Source organism: Aythya ferina (assembly GCF_964211825.1).
Source record: "Aythya ferina genome assembly, chromosome: 1".
NCBI lineage: Eukaryota > Metazoa > Chordata > Aves > Anseriformes > Anatidae > Aythya > Aythya ferina.
In genome coordinates this window covers 17321690-17341575 of record NC_140296.1, presented here as the reverse complement: position 1 = coordinate 17341575, position 19886 = coordinate 17321690, and the positions used below count along the sequence as shown (strand labels likewise).

At 42.0% G+C, this 19886-nt stretch overlaps 1 long non-coding RNA gene across 1 annotated transcript; it reads right to left on the bottom strand.

Annotated features, from left to right (window-relative positions):
- Positions 1-5899: 5899 nt before the first annotated feature.
- LOC311429653 lies at positions 5900-8807 on the bottom strand. Its single transcript, XR_014688327.1, has 3 exons — positions 8621-8807; positions 8338-8407; positions 5900-6024 (listed from the first exon to the last, which is right to left on the bottom strand). It is a non-coding gene; the product is annotated as an uncharacterized lncRNA (long non-coding RNA).
- Positions 8808-19886: the final 11079 nt, after the last annotated feature.

Below are 19886 nucleotides of genomic sequence, written 5' to 3'. Positions count from 1 at the left end.
TCAGAGCCTCAGGTCTGTGCCTTTTGGCTTAGAGGCACAGCAGGTTGTTGTCCTCTGCAATCAGGATTGGAAGAACCTCACGCTAATGAGTTGCCCAGCTTGTTTCATTCCTACATGGGACAGAAGGAAATTTGCCTACAGTTGAGCTAAACATGTTCCTAAGTATTGTAGGCTTCAGAGTCTGGTCTGCCTAACTCAGCTTGGCATTGTAGAAAGACAGACAGAAAGTCACATATATCCAAAGCACAGCCTTATACCTTCATTTGGGATCTTTTGAATGCCATGTGTGAGATGCTACCTCAGAAACCTGTGTTTGGCCAAGGTGGGTGAACTTTATCTCCAAGTCATTGAAGATTTTGTTAGTTTGACAGACAGCAGAGGCCCTGACAGCACACAGTCCATTGCAGAGATCTCTGACCAGTGGTTGGAAGAAGAGATCAATCAAAAATTGGTTTGGTTTGAGGAGCTGGAACAGATGAAACAGAAAAGTTAAAGCAGCAGCAAGAACCTGACCTTCCTTCAGACAGTTTCCACTACCAGGACATTGGCAGCTCTTCCCAGGAAGTGTAAATCCAGCCTAAATTCTGGGGAATTATTACAAAAATACTACTTCCAAATCTACTGTATTATTAGATAGATGACTGCGCTAAGCCATAACTCAATACCTTGCAATCTGAAAGTTCATCAATTTATTTATTTATTTATTTATTTATTTATTTATTTATTTATTTATGATTTTGTGTGGATTATTATTAACTTTTTTTAAAGTGGGTAGGTCACCACAGATCAGGTGAAGAACATGCACACGTCGTTACACAGAGGCTTAGAGAGATATGGACCAAAGTAATGGATTCTCAACCCCAGTCGAGCTGGGTCTGAAAAATTATGCTTTCCCAAGAACTGAAGAGAACTAAGGGACCAGACTGGAAGTAAGATGCCATGCCCATATTTATGGCCTAGGTTGTAAGTCTGGAAGCTGACACAGCTGCTCAGTTCATTGCAGAGAAAGTTCAACTATGCATATGCTGTTGGAAGATGCTGGGAGCTTTCTTTTTCTTTTTCTTTTTCTTTTTCTTTTTCTTTTTCTTTTTCTTTTTCTTTTTCTTTTTCTTTTTCTTTTTCTTTTTCTTTTTCTTTTTCTTTTTCTTTTTCTTTTTCTTTTTCTTTTTCTTTTTCTTTTTCTTTTTCTTTTTCTTTTTCTTTTTCTTTTTCTTTTTTTTTCTTTTTCTTTTTCTTTTTTTTTCTTTTCCTTTTTCTTTTCCTTTTCCTTTTTCTCTTTCTTTCTTTCTTTCTTTCTTTCTTTCTTTCTTTCTTTCTTTCTTTCTTTCTTTCTTTCTTTCTTTCTTTCTTTCTCTCTCTCTCTCTCTCTTTCTCTCTTTCTCTCTCTCTTTCTTTCTCTCTTCCTCTCTTTCCCTTTCCCTTTCCCTTTCCCTTTCCCTTTCCCTTTCCCTTTCCCTTTCCCTTTCCCTTTCCCTTTCCCTTTCCTTTTCTTTTTTTTTTTTTTCCTTTTTCTTTCTTTTTCTATAGAGTAGTACTGGAGGTGGGATACTCCCTACAAATGAATAATGACTCTCCTTCAGTGCCATGGAGCCAGCTGGGTTTCAGTGGGAAGGATGTTTCTTAAACCATAACAGTCTGGTAATGTTTCTTTACTCACTTCTTTGATGCACACATAAATTTAGTATCTGAGTAGCACAATGGCACTATGTTGATATGATCAGTCTGCCTTAAAATCTCTTATGTGGTATGAGAATAAATCTGCTGCCCTTCTTTATTTTTGCAGCTCATAGTATTTGATGGGTTTCACACTTTCTCCTGTGGTGTTTTCAGTGAGTCATTCCAACTCCTGCTGAAGCTAACATAAACCTCTGTGATGGCTTATGGAACTTTCTGCTCTCAGTAAGAGGGAGATATGAACATCTTCAAGTAAATTCATTAAGAAAAAAGGATGAGGAGATGATGCCAAAGGAAGATCATAGTATTTAAATGCTATTCTAAGGCGTGTCTGACAACACAAGCCCAAGCCAATAGTACAGTTTTACTGAAGTGCAGAGTGAATATTCACCTGGCAAGACTGTGAAAAAAAAGACCACCACATTTGCTTTTGCACTATGTTTGTACGGAAAGTTTTGCAGTAGCTGCTGAGCGGGTCTGTGCGTGCCTGCATCAGTGGAAACTAGGATTAAGTGCTCGAGGTGCTGAATGCTAATGAAGACAAAGCTGCACACAGGCACTCCTCTTGCTGTAAACTCATCAATTTCCTCAGAATCACTGAATTTGCTTACTAGAGCCTCAATGGCATATACATTCCTTCTTCTTGTTGGTAACACTGAACCCAGTCTCTTTTTGTCTGACAAGGGCTTGTGCACCTTCTCATGAAACTATGTTTAAGGTTGTAGCAATTGTACTGTTCAGCTTCTGTTGGAAATGACGCTGCTTGTATGGCTGTCTATGGCTGCAAACAAACCCAACAAATTATATGATCAGAACCATCATAAGTCTTATGCCCCTCTAACATTAAAGTTGATGTTAAAAGTGTACTTTTGGAAGAAAAATTATGAAAAATATCTTCAAGCATGGAAGTGTTTGTATCAAAAAAGGAGTAGTGATTATGCAATTACATATTGATAGCAAATTGCATTCTGGTAAGTTAGAGAAATACACTTTTAAGTAATAGTTGTCGAACTCACATCAAAATCACAAGGAAATGTGTAAGAAATATCAGTGTAGTTACATTCTGTATGCTACAGTGCCATCTCCATGTCAAGAAGTGGGGCTCAGGCAGTGAGATCCAGGTTACCTGCCTGAGCTCCCCCAGGCAGCCTTTGCAGGACTGGATACCACATGTGAACTTCTGGTGTTACCCTACTCTACTCAGCCTTCTTAGCTGAAAAAAATTCCTTTCATCCCCTTCTGTTCTGTAGGAACAGAACTAAATAAAAATGAACATTTTTTGTTCAATCCTGCTTAAATTTTGGTTTGTGCATAATGAGAGTACTCCTGTGCTCTGTATTTCTGGCAGTCTGCTGCGTCTCTGCCCTGTGTTGGTTTGTACGCAGCTCTCATGACTGAGCTACCAGAATGCCATCATGTGCCTGCTTGGTCTTTTGCTGGTGTTTGTTTGTTTGTGTTTTCCCTCCTCCAAATAGTCCTTCTGTATGAGAACCTTCAGCTCGTCTTTCTACAGTAAAGTTTAGGAATAACTAAAAACATTTTTCTAAGAATAGAGGCTTCTATTTTGTAATAGAGGCAAGGTTTGTAAGGGAAGAAAGTATCTTCCATTTAACCAACAGACCTATTGGAAGATACAAACACTAATTATATATTCCTCAGCTCTGATACAGCTCCAGCTTCAAACTTCAGAACAGACTGGGAGCAGTTTGTTTGGGGAATAACCTAAGTGATGCTACTGCATGCAGAAAAGCAGTTAAACTTTGTGGGACAGCATGTCCACCATAAAAAGCCACAGACCTGTGGAACAGTATTAGGGATAGGTGGCAAATTCCTGTTGCTGATGTGTTAGAAGGAGCTGAGGTGGTTGAGAAAAAAAATAATGCATCATAAAACCTCCACTGAGTAAAGGGAAATGTGTCAGAAATTCCTGTATTTATTGCTTAACACAATCTTATTTCATTTGTTATGTATTGCTGGAGCTTCGTTTCTGGCACTGTGTCTGGAACACCTGGAGCTCTTCACAGGCCAAGGAGAGAGGAAGATTCTGGGAAAACATGGTAGGAGTTATAAGCTTCTTTCAGTTTATGGTATCAATAACAGTCTCCAGTCATTTCAACACAAATAAATGGTTGGTGAGGGTATTTTTAGCCTCCTAAGTCTCTGCGTGGTAATGCGGTGGTTCATTCAAAGGTACGCTCTGTCCTCTCAGAAGCTGTCCTTGGTTGATGCATGTGAAGGTGTTCCCTGTGTTGCTGAGACAGATGTGTACGTGCTAGAACAAATGCATAAACACTGCAAAAATAAGAAAGAAAATGCTGCAGAACTGAATCATCAAAATCCACGGATCCTACACATACATAGCTCAGAGCTGCTCTGCTCATGAGGCATTTTAATTGCTCTGTGCAAACGACACAAGTGAAACAACTCCACAGCGGAACGAACTCACAGAGGCACTCAGGAACACCCAGATGGAAAAGGAAAACTTTTCCCAACTTCTCAAACCTGGTATTCCAGAAGGGCCAACACCATAGTTTCAGAGACAGGCTTACAAAGCCACAACTCTTCTGAACATTAAAAGCCAGAAATTCCGTATTTACTTAATTGATGTTTTATAAACATGTAGTAATTTGTGTAGTTTGCCTCACAGCTCACCAATTGGTAAGCCACCCCTGTTCCAAACAAGTAAGCTTCCCATCCATAGGCCCGTCACCTGGTTCAGCAGACGCCCTCTTTGCCTCCCTCACGATGCTGTAATATTGTTACACCCAGCGCAGCCACTCCCAGTTTCACCTTGACTGTGTCTAGATCAGCCTTCCAACAATTGCCTCCCAAATGTCTGTTTGCTCTGGTAGTAGATGGTCTCCACTTCCCCAAATCTGGCCTTGTTAGGCATCACAGTTACAGAAGTACAATTAGCTCGGGGAGGGGTCAGGAAAACCTAGGGACATGCGATCTGCCCCACTGAAATACTCAACTGAATTCACGCACATTGGCAGGTGAGATTAAGAACCAAATCCAAATAGCAATTTATTCTACTATCTAAAATGAGCAATGCATTTTTCTGCCTTCTTTTCTGTTACTTGTAACCTCACTCAGCTTCTCCATTTCTCATTTGGAATAAATCCTTCTGAGATTCTGCACATTCTTTGCTCTGGTGACGTCCACCTCCTACATCTCTTTTCAGTCTGGGAAGTGCCAGGGCATGAAACAATGTAGAATTCAGCTCACAAAGGATGTTTTTTGTCTCAGCTTTGTGCCATACACCCTGTGGGTACGCTGGTCAAAGTCAGTACTTTCTTCTGTAAGCCTTGCACCTCTGAAAGAACCCTGTAAGTCATTGCCCACTCTCATGCTCATCTGTGTTTCTCAAATTTCCACCTTTGCCCCAGATGCATTCTTTGATAAATTCTGAAGAAAAATATGATTTTTAATTGCCTTCCCAATTGCTCTTCCCTGTCGTGTGCCTGCAACTCTTCTTATGCTTTGTACTGTTTCAGGCCTCACAAAGGACACAGAAGACGCTGATACACAAAAGGAATTGCTGAATTAATTCAGGATGGGAAGACAACTCTCCCTGCACCACTTACGAAAATTACACAGAGAGCTTCCATGCATGGTAGGTGTCACTGAGTTTCACCTGCCCGGAAGAACTGCCCAGACAAATGAGCCATAATTACATCTGCTGAGCCTGAGCTGACTAGGTTACGCCAGCAGAAGCTGGTAGCACAGGTAAGGTTTCTTCCCTTGCAATTTGGGTGGAAGGCTGAAGGGTTACAGAAACTGCAGTGGCAATTGTTAGTTTGCCTCAGGGACAGGGAACAACAAAGACACATGAGTAGCAGAGTTATTGCCAGCTTAGGTATTGATGATCTAATACAGAAAGTGATAAACAGTTTTAGAATGAGCACAGGAGCACACACCCAACTCCCTCTGACCGCTGGAGGAATGGTGTAGGCTAGGGGCAATGTAAATCCTAAAAACATGTCAGCTGCCCTGCATCCTTCTAGGGCAAAGGTTTGTCTCAGGCTTAGGAACTGCAAGTAGGTTCCAGGGTCTTGCACCCCAAAAGCCAGTCCCTACGCTGCCAGCTGGAGCCCCATCTTGCTTACACTGGAGGTAGATCAAGTGCCTTCAGGGCAGGAAGTCCTCCCTCTGCCCAAGGGAATTCCACAGTGGTGACAAAGCCAGAGGTTCCTCCTACAGTTGGCTCCATTAGTTTGAAGTCTCACTTACTGCCATTGTTTTTTCATGAGACATCTGAAAAAAAAAGTCTTTGCAATTCTTAAAGCTGTACCTTCTGCTGAAGAGCCCAGATCTAAGGATGGAGATGTGATCCCAAAGAAACATCACCTGATAGAAAGAAAAATAAATAAAGTAAATTGTAGGCATTGGATCTCCACTCTAGTTACTCATAATACCCTCACGTCTTACATACGTGTGCTGTGTTTCCTCGTCATTGGGTCAAAAGAGATTTTGCAGAAAGTTTCCAAAACTTGAACTTGTCTGAGTAAAAGGCAGCATTTCTTACCAGTTTTAGTTCTGCCTGGCACAGCAGCATTCAAAGAAAGGTCAAAGACAGTGGTGTTCAAAAAGAAAGAAGTCTGAAGGTGCCACACAGGCAACCCCACAGATCCCAGATACCTCGTTAATGGTGTCTTTGACCATGACCAGATTGCCTGTCTGGTGCTTTCCTTTCTTTTCTTTTAAAACAAACAAACAAGCAGGTGTACTGTCAGTGTGTTACTGGACATGCCTATGCCAGAGTGTCTGGCCAAAGAGATTTACTAGCTCCTGGAGAGATGTGGAGTGCTGGTGTTGGAATTTTATTTTCTGAAGCAGCTAAAATACAAACCATTGATCTGAACAGATACCAGGTGAGCAAAATGGCTCATAAACAAGGAGTGCTTAAAGCTTTTGCAGGCCTGCAAGAAAGCATTTTAGAAGAAACAACGTGATTGTGTCAAAAGGGGGATGTTCAATGTATGGAGGGTGTATTTCTGTAGTTATTCAAGAGTTTTCCAAATACAATGCCAGTGTTAAGCACATCTTGGCAGTGAGATATATATATATATAAATTAAAAATCCAAATAGGCCCTGACTTTGGGTCTGAAAGGCAAGCTGGGCTCTGAGATAGCTGGGACTTTAAAAACTGCTCTTAACAGGGAATGCACGCAGCAGAAACTACAGACAGATGAAGGAAAAGAATTTCCAAACTGCCTTCTAAACAAGTTGTTAAGCAGTGTTATGTTCCCCATCCTGTTACTCATAGTGAAGTGAGAGGCTCAGCCACAGAACATTTTAAAAATGCTGAAATCCAAGCTGTGGAAATATTTTATGGTACACAAGACTTTTTGCTGCCCCAGTGTGTTACTGGAGATTTTGAAGAACTGAGATTTTGAAGAACTACAGCTTCCGTACAGCTGTCAGAGGCAGACCTGTGATGGGAACCTTCACACTCTGGTAGGGTTTGGAAAGCCACTTAAAGCTGACTAGAGTTTAAATAAAGTTTCCCATGGGCTGGGGAGTGAGGGGAGGCCCCATATGAGGCTGATCAGGGCAATTCAGGCCTGTTAGAGTCCTCAGGACCATGACAGCTTGTCTGGCAATACCCTGAACCTTCCTTCTGTCTCCCTCAGTCTAGGAAGATCTAGTCTGAGCTTATTATAAAATAGCATTTCTAAAAATTTTCCTGGGAAAGGGGGCTCTCTGTGTGCAAGTGTGTGTAATAGACAGAAGAAGCCCCGAGTGACACCTGGGGCTTCAGCAGCTGGAGAGAGCAGCTGAGCTGCTGTGTGTGGGTATTAGTACGGGTTAGGCTGAGTTAGCGTAGCTGTTAGCACGAACTGTGAACATTAACTGACTTTTTACTCAGTTAAAGCATGATCAGAGGGCTGTTGGTTTTGCTCAAGGACACAGCCAAGCTGTGCAAATGACCTACTGACCACCAAGAATTGCAAAAGCATCCAGAAAAGACTGGAGCAAGCAGACTGTGAACATAAGCAACAGTGAGAGCAAACCAGAAAAGAAATGGCTTAATTATCCACAATGTATTCTCTAGCAAATCCCTTACCCAAGGGCACTGCCAGGTACTGGGGTAATCGGCTGTGGCTGAAAAAAGACTACAGGGAGGGAAGACCCATGACCAGGATCATCTCTGCAACTTGTGGGGAGCCCAGGGAGGGGAACAGAGCCCGGTACAACTTCATGACCCCGTGCCAGCATGACACCCAGCACAGCAGGAACCTCCAGGCTGAGCCACCCAACCTCCCGCCGGGGTTGCACCATCCCTCCCACAGGATGGAGCTTGCGACACAAACCCCAACTCCAACCCAGCCAGGGATGACTAAAGGGGCAGCTACTGATGGAGGAACCACCATGCGCCAACCCCAGCCTGCTGCTTTGCCCATGGTCTCACTGAAGGGACTGAGCGGAATGTGGATGAGGGAACAGGATAACAAAAAGAGGGGGGAGAGGGGTGTGGAGGGAAGTAAGGTTGTTGAAGCAGGGTTTATTTGCATACCATTGCAGAAACAGCTCTCTGAGATCCCTGCCAGGAAGGGAGGGTTTCACTTCCACTACCCCTTCTGAGTCATTTGTTACTGTCAGGGATATTACCGGCCCTCCAAACGAGATTGTTCTAGTTCAGATAAAACACAGACAAACCTTTCATTGGTGAAGCCTCTTTTCAAGTCCTGCTCCTGGTCCCAGGGATGAATCTGAATCTGAATGACACCTAGGATGAAAATGAAAATCATTATCAACAAGTCAAACCCTCACACTAAGTCCAGCCTGAGGTTTCTCAAAGATCACCCACACCTCTTTGTTCTCAGCATTTCAGTTCTTATGGCCCAGAAAGTGTCTGGGTTCACAAGGAAAACTCTTTTCAGGAATCAGTCAAAGATTTTTAGGGATTCTCAGTGTTCAGTCTTGGAATGCTGCTACTTACATGCTATGACTGGTTTGAATCAATATATTGACAGTGATGGCTATGTAGCTCTCTTTTTATCTGCCAAAGGATACAGTGTCGAAGGAAAGGAAGCTCCCTGGGTCTGTCTGCTTGATGTGCCACGGTAGACAATTCTGACAAGCAGCACTATCCACCAGGTGGCAGTGAGAGACAGAGGAAATCTGGCCAGTGGAGCAGCAGAGGTGAGGCTGAGAACACTTCTGTCTAAATACGGTGGCTAATTAGATCTTGAGTTGCCAGTACTGAAAGAAACTGGTATATTGGGCATAACTGGCAGTGCTGGTAGCAGGGGAGCTACACGGGCGACCTTTGTAGGAGAAGGTCACTGGCAGCCCTTCAGTCACAGCCAGTTCCAGCTGGCATGGACAACACCAACCCATCCTGCACCAAAACTAGAACCAATTAGAGAACCACACTGCCCTCTGTGAAAGCATATTTAAGAAAAAAAAAAAAACAGCTGCTGGAGGTAGGAAGTACAATGGGAGACATGAGGAAGTTTAAGCAGTGATACAGAAGGAGGCTCAAGAGGTGATGACAGGAGATGCAAGAGGAGACTTATGAGGAGTCCTCCCTGCAGGGACTGCAGCTGATGAAGGAACCCCTGCAGGGTCAGATATGGCCCCAAAGGAAATTGCAGCCTGGGGATGAATTCAGGCCTAGAAGGGGGTGAGGAGCTGCTGGATCCCTGTGGGGAGACAGCACAAACCCCATGCAGGCTGGGAGATCTCTCATTTCCCTCCTCAGCTGTACGAGGAGCCCTCTGCGAGTCTGTTCCTTCCAACTCAGGGTATTTTATAATTCATGTTCTATGAAGTGCATGAACTGACTTTGTCATTCTAGCTCACTTGAGAAATTAAGGAAAAAATTTTCAGTATGTCCAGCACTCTCAGTTCTCAAAATATACCTACTCCCTGACACAACAGTTTAGCATCTGTGTATCTGCCATGTTACCGCGTGTGCCTTCTGAGTGTTTTATTGGCAGAACCCACATTTTAACATTGAAAATATGAAGATGAATGTTAAAAGTTTATCCCAGATAAGCGAACAATCACTTTTCCTTCCTTGACACATATGATATGGCCTGGAATGCTGAACAAAGGGGATGTATACCGAAGAAATGGCTCTTTACTCTTTTAAAAAACAAACATTACCAATGAAAGAGTTAATGTTTACTATTAGCTACACTTGAATATTTTATGCTGATAGCAGAATTACAGGTAGAGCTTTTTAATAGAAAAGCATGTGCTTTTTTTTTTTTTTTTTTTTTTTTTTTTTCCCATTCTCGTAATAGTTGTTACATGGATATTTGGGCTTTTATCTTCTCAGTTATCACTGAAGTAGCCCTGCATATCATCTTTCTTGCTTGGAAAGGAAGTGGTTTCTCATGTGAGAGCTCTTGAGCCTAATTACTTCCACAGTGATGGACACCACAACTGTGGCCACTGCTGCTCAAACCGCAGTGCCAGCTTTGTGATTTTTATACCGGTACCTAATTTTGGATGTACTGCTAACAAACATTTCCACTGTTTATTAACAACAATCCATAAATTGTAAGCAGTGGTGTGGAGGGCGTTAACAAATACTAATCCGGTAAAGCTCTGAAGCTTAAACCACGCTCAGGGAACCAAAGATGGCTCCGACGCCTCACCCTTGGCGCCAAAGCCCAAGCTGGGCGAGCATCCGCCGCCATCGCGCCTGGCGTGCGCGCGACTGCGCATGCGCCTGCCTCCCCCCCCATCCTGGCGCGCGAGCTCGCGCTCTCCGCCGCTCCTCCAGCCGCCAGGCGGCGCCGGGGAGCCGCCATCTTGGTGCCTGAGACCCCGCTGCTGCCGTGAGGGGCGGTGATGAAAATCCTTCATGAAGTAAAAGTTTATAAAAGTAAACGTTTGAGCACGGTGGTAGAAAAAAAAAAAATAATCAACGTCTTACCTGCCAAACTCAGTGCTTACCTTCAGATACGTTCTGTTTAGCCAGTCGTGCCTTACAGGGCATGCTGGGTTTATCGGGGTGCCTTGGCAGCAATTAAGCTTGTTCAGAAGTTGTAATTATACAATGTGTTAGTGAGGTGCTATGCCGGAGATGTCACAGAATGTGTGTCATGGAGATGGGACTCTCTTTTTGTAGCCAACGTAATTTTAAGACAGGGTGGAAAAAAAAACAGCAAACAAAAACAAACAAAAAAATTTCACATAAACCAAACCAACCAACCAACCAACCAACCAAAAAACCAAACAAAAACAAAACAAAACAACATCAACCAACCAAACAACCACTTTGCCTAAGTGAAGTGTTCCTCTTACTTTTGTCAAAGCCCATGGAAAAAACATCTGTGCTGCAGAGATTCTCAGCGTTTTATAGGACTGGACCCACAGAGAGATTTACAGACCAATCATTTTTAGAAAAGTGACTTTTTTCCAGAAATAAATTCCAATAGCTGTGGTAAGATGGGTTTCCCCCATTGTCTTTGCTGAAGACTCCTCAAATGATAGCATCACATTCACTGCTCTAACAGTAACACAATAATGAATGTTTGTTAGTACAAGCAGCTGACAGTATGAGACTAATAAATAATTTGGAAGACAATTACCTGAGTTTAAGGGTTATTTTTATGAACAAGCCCCCTTTTTGGAAGTCCTAGGCATGCTCAGCTCTGCTGGCAGCATTACAGGTCATTCAGCAGCTCTCTTCATGCCAGACCTGGAGATAAAAGCTAGGTTGCCTTCGCTAGCAGTGATTAAGCCTTATCAAACATTCTGGTTTTCATACTTCATTCAATTAGAAGCATTTATATCAGGTTCATAGGAACATTTTTTATTACATTTTTCCTTGAAGGTATCCAATAATTGCAGCTCATCAGGGTCAGGTGAGCAGTTGGCTACCTAGCCCTTTGTTTGATTTAGGTGAAGTTCTGACTTACCCGTTAAGAAATGGGAAATTGTCTGACAGTTCCAGGTGAGTCAAAGTACAAGTAAATACATATTTGCCTACAAATTTTGAAAATCCTTTTTCCTGAGTGTGCATTCTCTAATACCTTGTACTGTTTACAGCTCCAGGAAGCACAATGGTCTTTTCAAAAGGCAAACGTAATCAGAGCTATTTGAAAAAGTTTTGAGTCACTGCTAATGAAATGCAGATAACAAGGGAGTATAATTTAGCATGCTGTGAGAACTGAATAACCGTTGATTTGTACGTACTAGTTATAGAAATAAAACGTGTCTTAGAAGTGATCACTGTAATACTGAGGTGTCACATTGTGACTGTTGTGGCTGACACTGTCTGCTTTTTTTAAGGCTGGGAAATGGTGGCAAAGGTTTTAGTGGTATAAGTGGTCTAACTTGCAGTTTCCAGAGGTCTAAAGGTCTAACTTGTAGTTTCCAAAACTAATGGCCAGGAATATAAGGAAAAGTTGTAAGAAAAAACAGTCAAACAAAATTCTGGTCAATGTTACAAGTATCTTTGTGTAACACTATCAAAGTTCATAGAGCACTGCTACCTTGTATTGCTTTAAGTGAGATAAAATCCTGATAAAATCCTAACCATTTTACTATGAAACAGTTGAGATTTTAGACAGGAGCATATTTTATTTTGTAAACTCTTCCCTCCTAACAAATCTCCAAGAATTAGTCTTTCTTCATTGATTTATTTTTTCAACATAACACTGATTTTACTAAAGTTGTATATATATGAAGACTGTCAGATAAAGAGAATTCTGTGATAAATTTTAGCTCTAGGAATAGGAAAAAAGAATGGCTGAACCAAGCTGGTTACAATTCTTAGTAAAAATGTTTAGGAAAGCACTTCAGCATGTGAAGTATGTACTGAATGTTTTTCTAATATGGCAGCTGAGCTTTGCCTGAGTGTCTGCAAGACTACTATTTTCTGAGACTCCTTTTGACAAAAACAAACAAAACCTGCTCATTTGGCATTAATTTATGAGATGAACAACAACAATAACAAAATCCCCTTTGGATGTATGCTAAACTGTAGGTTTCAAATATCTTCTAGTATTTTCCAATGCAGCGAAAGTTCAGCTAAGGTAATGCGGTGTTAAAGGTGCAGCTTGCATCATTTACTCATTAGCCGGATGTCTTGCCAGGATTAAAACAAAGACTGGAATGCCGTTCCACAGGTCTTGGTTGACATCTAACCTCTTTATATTTTATTCCACTGTTATGAAGCATTTTCCTCTTTCTCTTCCTAGAGAAGGTTTTTAGGAACTCTTCAGAATAAAAATACCAAAACCCAAGATCCAACATTAATAATAGAACAGATTGATATTTACAACAAAATCTTTAAATACTTAATACTGAAATAGAATGTTCTTGAGAAAAAAGTAATTATTGTTCTAAGAGGAAAATGATGTGACACAAGATCATGTTTTTTAACTAGAATTTCTTCAAGCAGGCAACATGAATAAAACATCTTTTGTGTATGTAGGAAAATTAGGAAAAAAAATCTTATTTCTGTTTACTTCTGCATTATTTATATGAGCTTACAGTATCTATTTTCTACCATGTATTTTAATATGTCAAGTAGAGTTTTATTTTACACCATTTGAATGTCTGCTACTACTCATGTTTTGTTGATACTGACAAAAACTTAAGATGAAGAAAAATTAATTTGATCTTAGTTCCATATTGAGGTTGATACGCAATATCTGATTTTTCTTGTGTAACACCAAATATTCTTCTACAGAATACTCTTCCTCCAAGCGTGGTTCTCAGTGTCAGAAGGCATGCATTGATTTTAAGAACGATGTCTTTCCTAAGAATAAGTAACCCTTCTTTCAATATAGATGTGAACAGAATAAAAGAACTAAGAAACAGTTAATAAGAAATAAGAAAATGTAAGACTTCAAAAAGAAACTGGCAGAAACCATGCTTCTGAGACATTAAATGGTGAAACTACTAAACCACGCTGCACGATCTTACCGCAGTCTTTGCTTTTCCTGTTGGGAGGAAGTAGAGAAGACAGAGCCTGATTTTTGTTGGAGGCACACATCAAAAGGACAAAGGACAGCGGTCACCATTTACAATAAGGGAATTTCTGAGTAGAGGAGAGAATCTGTCTGTTTCTCTCTCTCTTCATATCTTTCTCTCTCACATATCATGAGGGTACTTAAAAACTGGGACAAGGGCCTCCGGAGTTGTGGAATCTCCAGCATTGGAGACATTCAGGCTTAACTGGACATGGCCCTGAACAACCTGTTCTAGCTGGCTCTGCTTTGAGCAGGGTGTTGGGCCAGATAACCTCCAGAGATTCCTTCCAACCTAAACTATTCTGCAATTCTAAAATATGTTTTGATAAAACTGTCGTGGTTCCGCTCGAGTGGGCAGCCAAGAAACACTTTGAAAGGAACATTCATCAGGCCGGAGCAGTTGGAGACCTCCATTCACGTGCTTACCTTATAACAATTAGGATATTCATTTTCTTTGTGGAGCTTGTGCAAAATAAATAAAATAAAATTCAGAATGCATTTCAATTCTCATAGTTCTGATTGTATTAATACTTGAAAACAAAATATAGCAAAAAGGGACAAGAAGGAAAAAACTAGGTTTTATTATCACAGCCTTAAACCTGGTTTTGGCAGTGCCTGGTTAGTCTCTTCTCAGCCTTGGTCTGCATGCATGTGTTAATATTTAAGGATAAACTACACAGAATGCAAAGTCTGGCATTCACTCAGATCAGCTGTATTTTCTGGCCTTTGACATGATGAGTTTAGTGATAATTTCTTTCAGTGTGCCATCACCAACAAACAAGTGGTCTGAAATAAATACTCCAGACACAATGCACTCTTGGTTAAGACAGATCTCAGAATGGCAAGGTTTGCAAACAAATATACACCCATAGTATCTTATTCTGTAATATCAAGGCTGAGTATTGTCACAAAGTATTTTGATAATAAAATGGGATCAACGTAGTAAGCAATTAGTGATTTTCCTTTCAACATTAAAATTCCTAAACCGATTATATTAAAAATAGGGTGGGACCACAGAAAAATGTGCTTCACCAAGAAGAACCCAATCTTAACAAAACAGATCTACACTAGAGCTGTTCTTGTTACTCCAGCCCTATACCCCATATGCCTCTGCTTTTGCACTGGAAGTGTAAGAGCACTTGTTTGATCCCCACTGAATTCATGTAGTCAGGAGTTTCTCCCTGGAAAACAAAAAGAAAAATCTTTCCAAACTTCAGGAATATTCCTTAGGCTATAATTGCTGACTAAGTGCAACCCAGGACACGAGGCAATTTGCTAGGTTCCAGTATTATGTTCATCATCATCAGGGTGACCAACTTAAACAAAACTAAACAAAACTATTTTGTTTAGTCCATAGAAAAGAAGGTTAAAGTCAAAGAGGTCTTGTTGCAGGCTGTGGCTGCGTAACTGGAGGTGTTAAATGTTATTCCATGAAGCCACTGGGAGAATGCCTTTGAAAAGGGACAGAAATCTGCTAAGGGGTTGAGGAACAGTTTCCTTCATTTCAGTGGCAGAATGGGGGAAAAGTCATGCTATCAACACGTCCTGAGCAGATGCAATTTGTGGTGGTACTTGGGCTTTGCTGTGCCTGCCTTCCCAAGACGTAGCTGCCCTGGTGAAGCTGTACCTCCAGCATCCCCTCAGCTCTTTTATGGTGGTGCCAGTGCTGGAGGACTTAAGGTTGGAGGCAGTCATGTTTGGGCTGGGAGTGAAATCCTGTGAGATCTAACTGGTTATGTCTGAAATCAGCACTCTCATGAGTTTACTTAGGCCTCAGGGGCAGTAAATCTGCAAAAACAACAGATATTTTCTTGGGGTCACACCTCAGATGACCAGCTGGGCCCCACAAAGCCAGGTGCCCTCAGGGGGCCCACAGCTGCCCCCACCCTGACGCCTTCACTCCTTGTGCCTAGGCCCCGCCCCACTTCTGCCTCCAGCGCTACTGAGTGGGTCACCTCATGGAGTGACGGCTGGGTTGACCAATCAAAGCAGGAAAGCCATGGGCACGATACTGGCAGAGCCTGCTGATTGGCTACTCAGCACATGGGAAATGGTGGCACTTGGTGCCATGGTGTAGGTGCCATGGTGTAGGTGCCATGGCGCATCCCTCCGCCTGCTTGCTGCACCTCCCTCAGCACCAAATGCCCGGCATTCAGCCTGTGGGGTCCTGTGACTCACCGCCACCCGCTCCCCATAAGTGCCTGCTGTCAGCAAACAGGCCTGTTAGGAACCATAACGTTGGAATTTTAGCCCTGAGTCAGTCAGCCTAACGCTTACGTTGCACTAAGTAATTTATCGTGATTCTTTCTTCTACTACTCCCAAAGAATTATCTATTCCAGGGCCTGATTTTCTGGATAAAGGCCGCTGCATTGCAAATATGAAATATGTCTTCTCATGAGAGAGGGAATTAAGAGAGTCTTAGTAGACAGTTAACAAACACCTAGATAATTGTCTTAAAAACAGATGTTACTGAATGTCTGTGCTTACCACTGTGCAAATTAACCAAAACAAGAAGTCTTGGGGCCCCTCACAACGGAAGGTTCCTGACAAAAACGGGAAACCTGTCTCAAAAGCCAGCTGAGACCAACCCTGTGGTTTGGACAAGTGCCACGGAGCAGCTGAGTCTGCACAAAGGCAGGGGGTCAGCCAGTGGTGATGAAGAAGAGTTATCAGCCAGCCTTCATCCCCACGAGCCCCGGTAACCACCGCCAGGAGACACTGTGCAAGCGCAGATGGGAGAAGTTTATGGAAATAACTTCTTGGAACTAATTTTAATATGAAGTGGAGATAGGTTATGCATATGTATAGGTGTATTGGGAAACCTTGCATATGTAACTCTTTACTGCATATAACCAAGGCAAGTTGCCACGTTGGGGTGCGCACAACTTCGGTGGGACTACCCCCTGTGCTGCCCAGTGCTGAATAAACATACCTACTTCACCATTTTACTGATTGTGGAGTCCGTTTTCCGCACGTCACTTATTTTCAGCCTAAAATTAATAAAGTTGACTATATACATGCTTGTTCTTCTGCTAACATTGTCTTTTATTTTTGTAAAGGTTTATCTCCTTTTCTGAGGTTTGTTCTCAGTGCATTTTTTTGACAGCAGCCCCGTCCATCTCAGCATCTCAGCTATACTAATAAGCCATGCTCTCACGGCCTCCATTTTTGCATATTTTTGTGCATTCTTCTTGAACATGAGTAATCATCAGGTACGCCATATTTCAGAAGAATTTTCTCCAAGGACCGATGATAGTCCAGTGCATCTCTGTCTCGATTCCAGCTGATCACAGGCCCACAGAATCACGGGATTGTTGAGGTTGGCACGGACCTCTGGAGGTCTGCTCCAACCCCTGCCCAAGCAGGGACACCCAGAGCAGGCTGCCCAGGACCACATCCAGGTGGATTTTGAAGATCTCCAAAGACAAGACCCCACAGCCTCTCAGGGCAGCCTGTGCCAGCGAGGCACAGTGCTCAGTACAGCTGTGCTGCACAGTGCAGCACTGCAAAGTACCAAAGCGCTCCCTGATGTTCAGAGGGAACCTCCTGTGTGCCACTTTGTGCCCATTGCTTCTTGTCCTGGCTCTGGGTGCTGATGCATCCTAGGATTACCATTTGCCCTTTGTGTTGCTACTAGGTCTTTCCAGCTCATGGCCATCCTGGGAACAGCAAGTACTTCTTTGTCTTAGGACCTCATTGTTTCCAAACGATGAGCATACGCTGCAAATCTTTGTTACTGGTTTCCCGATAAGCAGTACTGTGTTTTGCAAAGATACATCTAATCTCAGTCCTACTACCCAAGTTCCCAAGGTTGCACAGTTCTTTCAGTTTTCAAACATTATCAACCGTCTTCTAACTTGGAAAAATATGAAGAAAGCCATGAAAATAAGGCAGACAAAATTTACCTTATATATTATTCTATTGTTTGAATTGTTTATTCTGAATTGTCTCAGTAGTTTGACCTTCGCTTCTTTTTATTTATTTTTTTCTAACAGAAGAGAGGTTTTGTTGGAGAAGCAGAGTGTAAGTTGATGAAAAATTGGAAATGTTAAATGTGCAGTTGTTGAGCTACAAAATAAAATTACATTTTACTTCATAAAGAAGGAGTTTCCATTAAATATTCTATTTGAAAAATCCATATATTCTTTTGTTTTTCTTCCCATAAAACAATTCAGCAAGAAAAATCACAATTTTTCTAAGATTATATTATAATGAACAAAATAAATTTATTTATAAACAGTAATTCTCATATGTAGTATGCATAAAGAAGTGGAGAAAAAAATGTGTAAGAAATCATAATCTGACCATGAAGGACCTCTAGTGGTATAAATGCTTTTGATAAAAAAACTCACAATTTTGCTTGCTCATAATTTTATTAGGAACCACAGCAGCAGTTTCAGATTTTAAGTTCATCTACAATATTTTGTGTTTCTTGCTGTAGATAAAGTAAAAACAGAAAATAGCAATATCTGGTAAAGTGTCAGGGTGTACAATGGCACTTTGATTTAAGTTCCTTGGAACTTAAAGCAGATCCTGTCAACTTAAAAATTACATTATTTGTTTTTACCTGCTATTATTGAAAATAATACACAAATAGCACAGTGAGAGAGAACAGATTGACTCCAGCCATTGAGCAGATTTTGGTAGGAAGAAGCCAGGAGAGACTCCTCCCCCCACCTACTTTTATCACCTGCTCAAACTTAAGTTTGTCTTAGCAGCATTAACAGCTTGATCCAACAGACTGAAGTCAAACTTTAACAAAAAGGACAAGAAAGCAGATAATGATATGCAAGGTACATCTGAGTCTCATTTGTAATGGCTGCGCTAATACTTTTATATCCTCTCATCTGTATTTTTATTTTTTGAAAAGTAGCTATGCCATTACTTTTGGAGTATCCCCCAACCATTCTAGAAGATAACCAGCTGTAAGAAATACTTAGATTCTCAATTCTTTCAGTGAGACTTTGAAATAGTTTGACATAAATCTTGAATATACCTCATTTTTTAAAGAATTCTGCAAATACATTGCTAATAGTTCTTTACCCATGTTTTTCAAAGTCAAAAGAGATGTATCCTATTTTAGAGGACCATTGAAAATCAAAATGCATCCTGAATGTGGTTAAACTTAACCACTCACCCTGGTAAAGACAGAGTAAACCACATTGTAGTGAGCCCAGTTGCTGTGGTAGATCTCCAGGAGCAGAGCTGTCACACCTGAAGGAGGATGCACAGCCTTTGTGTTCACACACAAGTTTCTGCTTGTGAAGCAGCACAAGGGAGCGATAATGCCAGTCCTGGGCTGAATGGGACGTGTCTCTGTCACTGGCCTCACCAGCACCATGCAGCTCTGGTCACACCTGAGGTGAACACTGAACTGTGGTAAAGAGCAGGAGCCTGAAGCAGGAGTGCCTCAGCACGAAGTCATCACAGAATCACAGAATATCCCGAGTTGGAAGGGACCCACAAAGATCACTGAGTCCAGCTCCTGGCTCTTAGATATCCCATTATCTTTGTGTTCATGGCCACGCTTACCCACAAACCATACAATTTTCCAAAGATAGCGAGTTTGTTACACCAGAGCAGCTCCCAGGTGTGGGGCAGCCGCAGCCTACCTGGATTGTTGTACTCCAAGTGTGGAGCTTAGGTGGAGACCAAAAGCACCAAACCCACGATTCCCCATCACTGGTGAATCTGCAGCAGATTGCAAATATATGACAAATAAAATGAAAGGCAAAGATAATAGTACCTCAGTTGTAGGGATCAGATATGACAACATATGTAGTGGATGATAATTCTTCTATTTTTTAATCTTACTTTGAGAGTACTTGAGAGTACTATGTTCAGTTTTGGGCCCCTCACTACAAGGACATTGAGGTGCTCGAAAGAGTCCAGAGAAGGGCGATGAAGCTGGTGAGGGGTCTGGAGAACAAGTCCTACGAGGAGCGGCTGAGGGAGCTGGGCTTGTTCAGCCTGGAGAAGAGGAGGCTCAGGGGTGACCTTATCGCACTCTACAGATACCTTAAAGGAGGCTGTAGAGAGTTGGGGGTTGGTCTGTTCTCCCATGTGCCTGGTGACAGGACAAGGGGGAACGGGCTAACGTTGTGCCAGGGGTGTTTTGGGTTGGATATTAAGAAGAACTTCTTTACTGAGAGGGTTGTGAGGCATTGGAATGGGCTGCCCAGGGAAGTGGTGGAGTCACCATCCCTGGAGGTCTTTAAAAGACGTTTAGATGTAGAGCTTAGGGATATGGTTTAGTGGAGGACTTG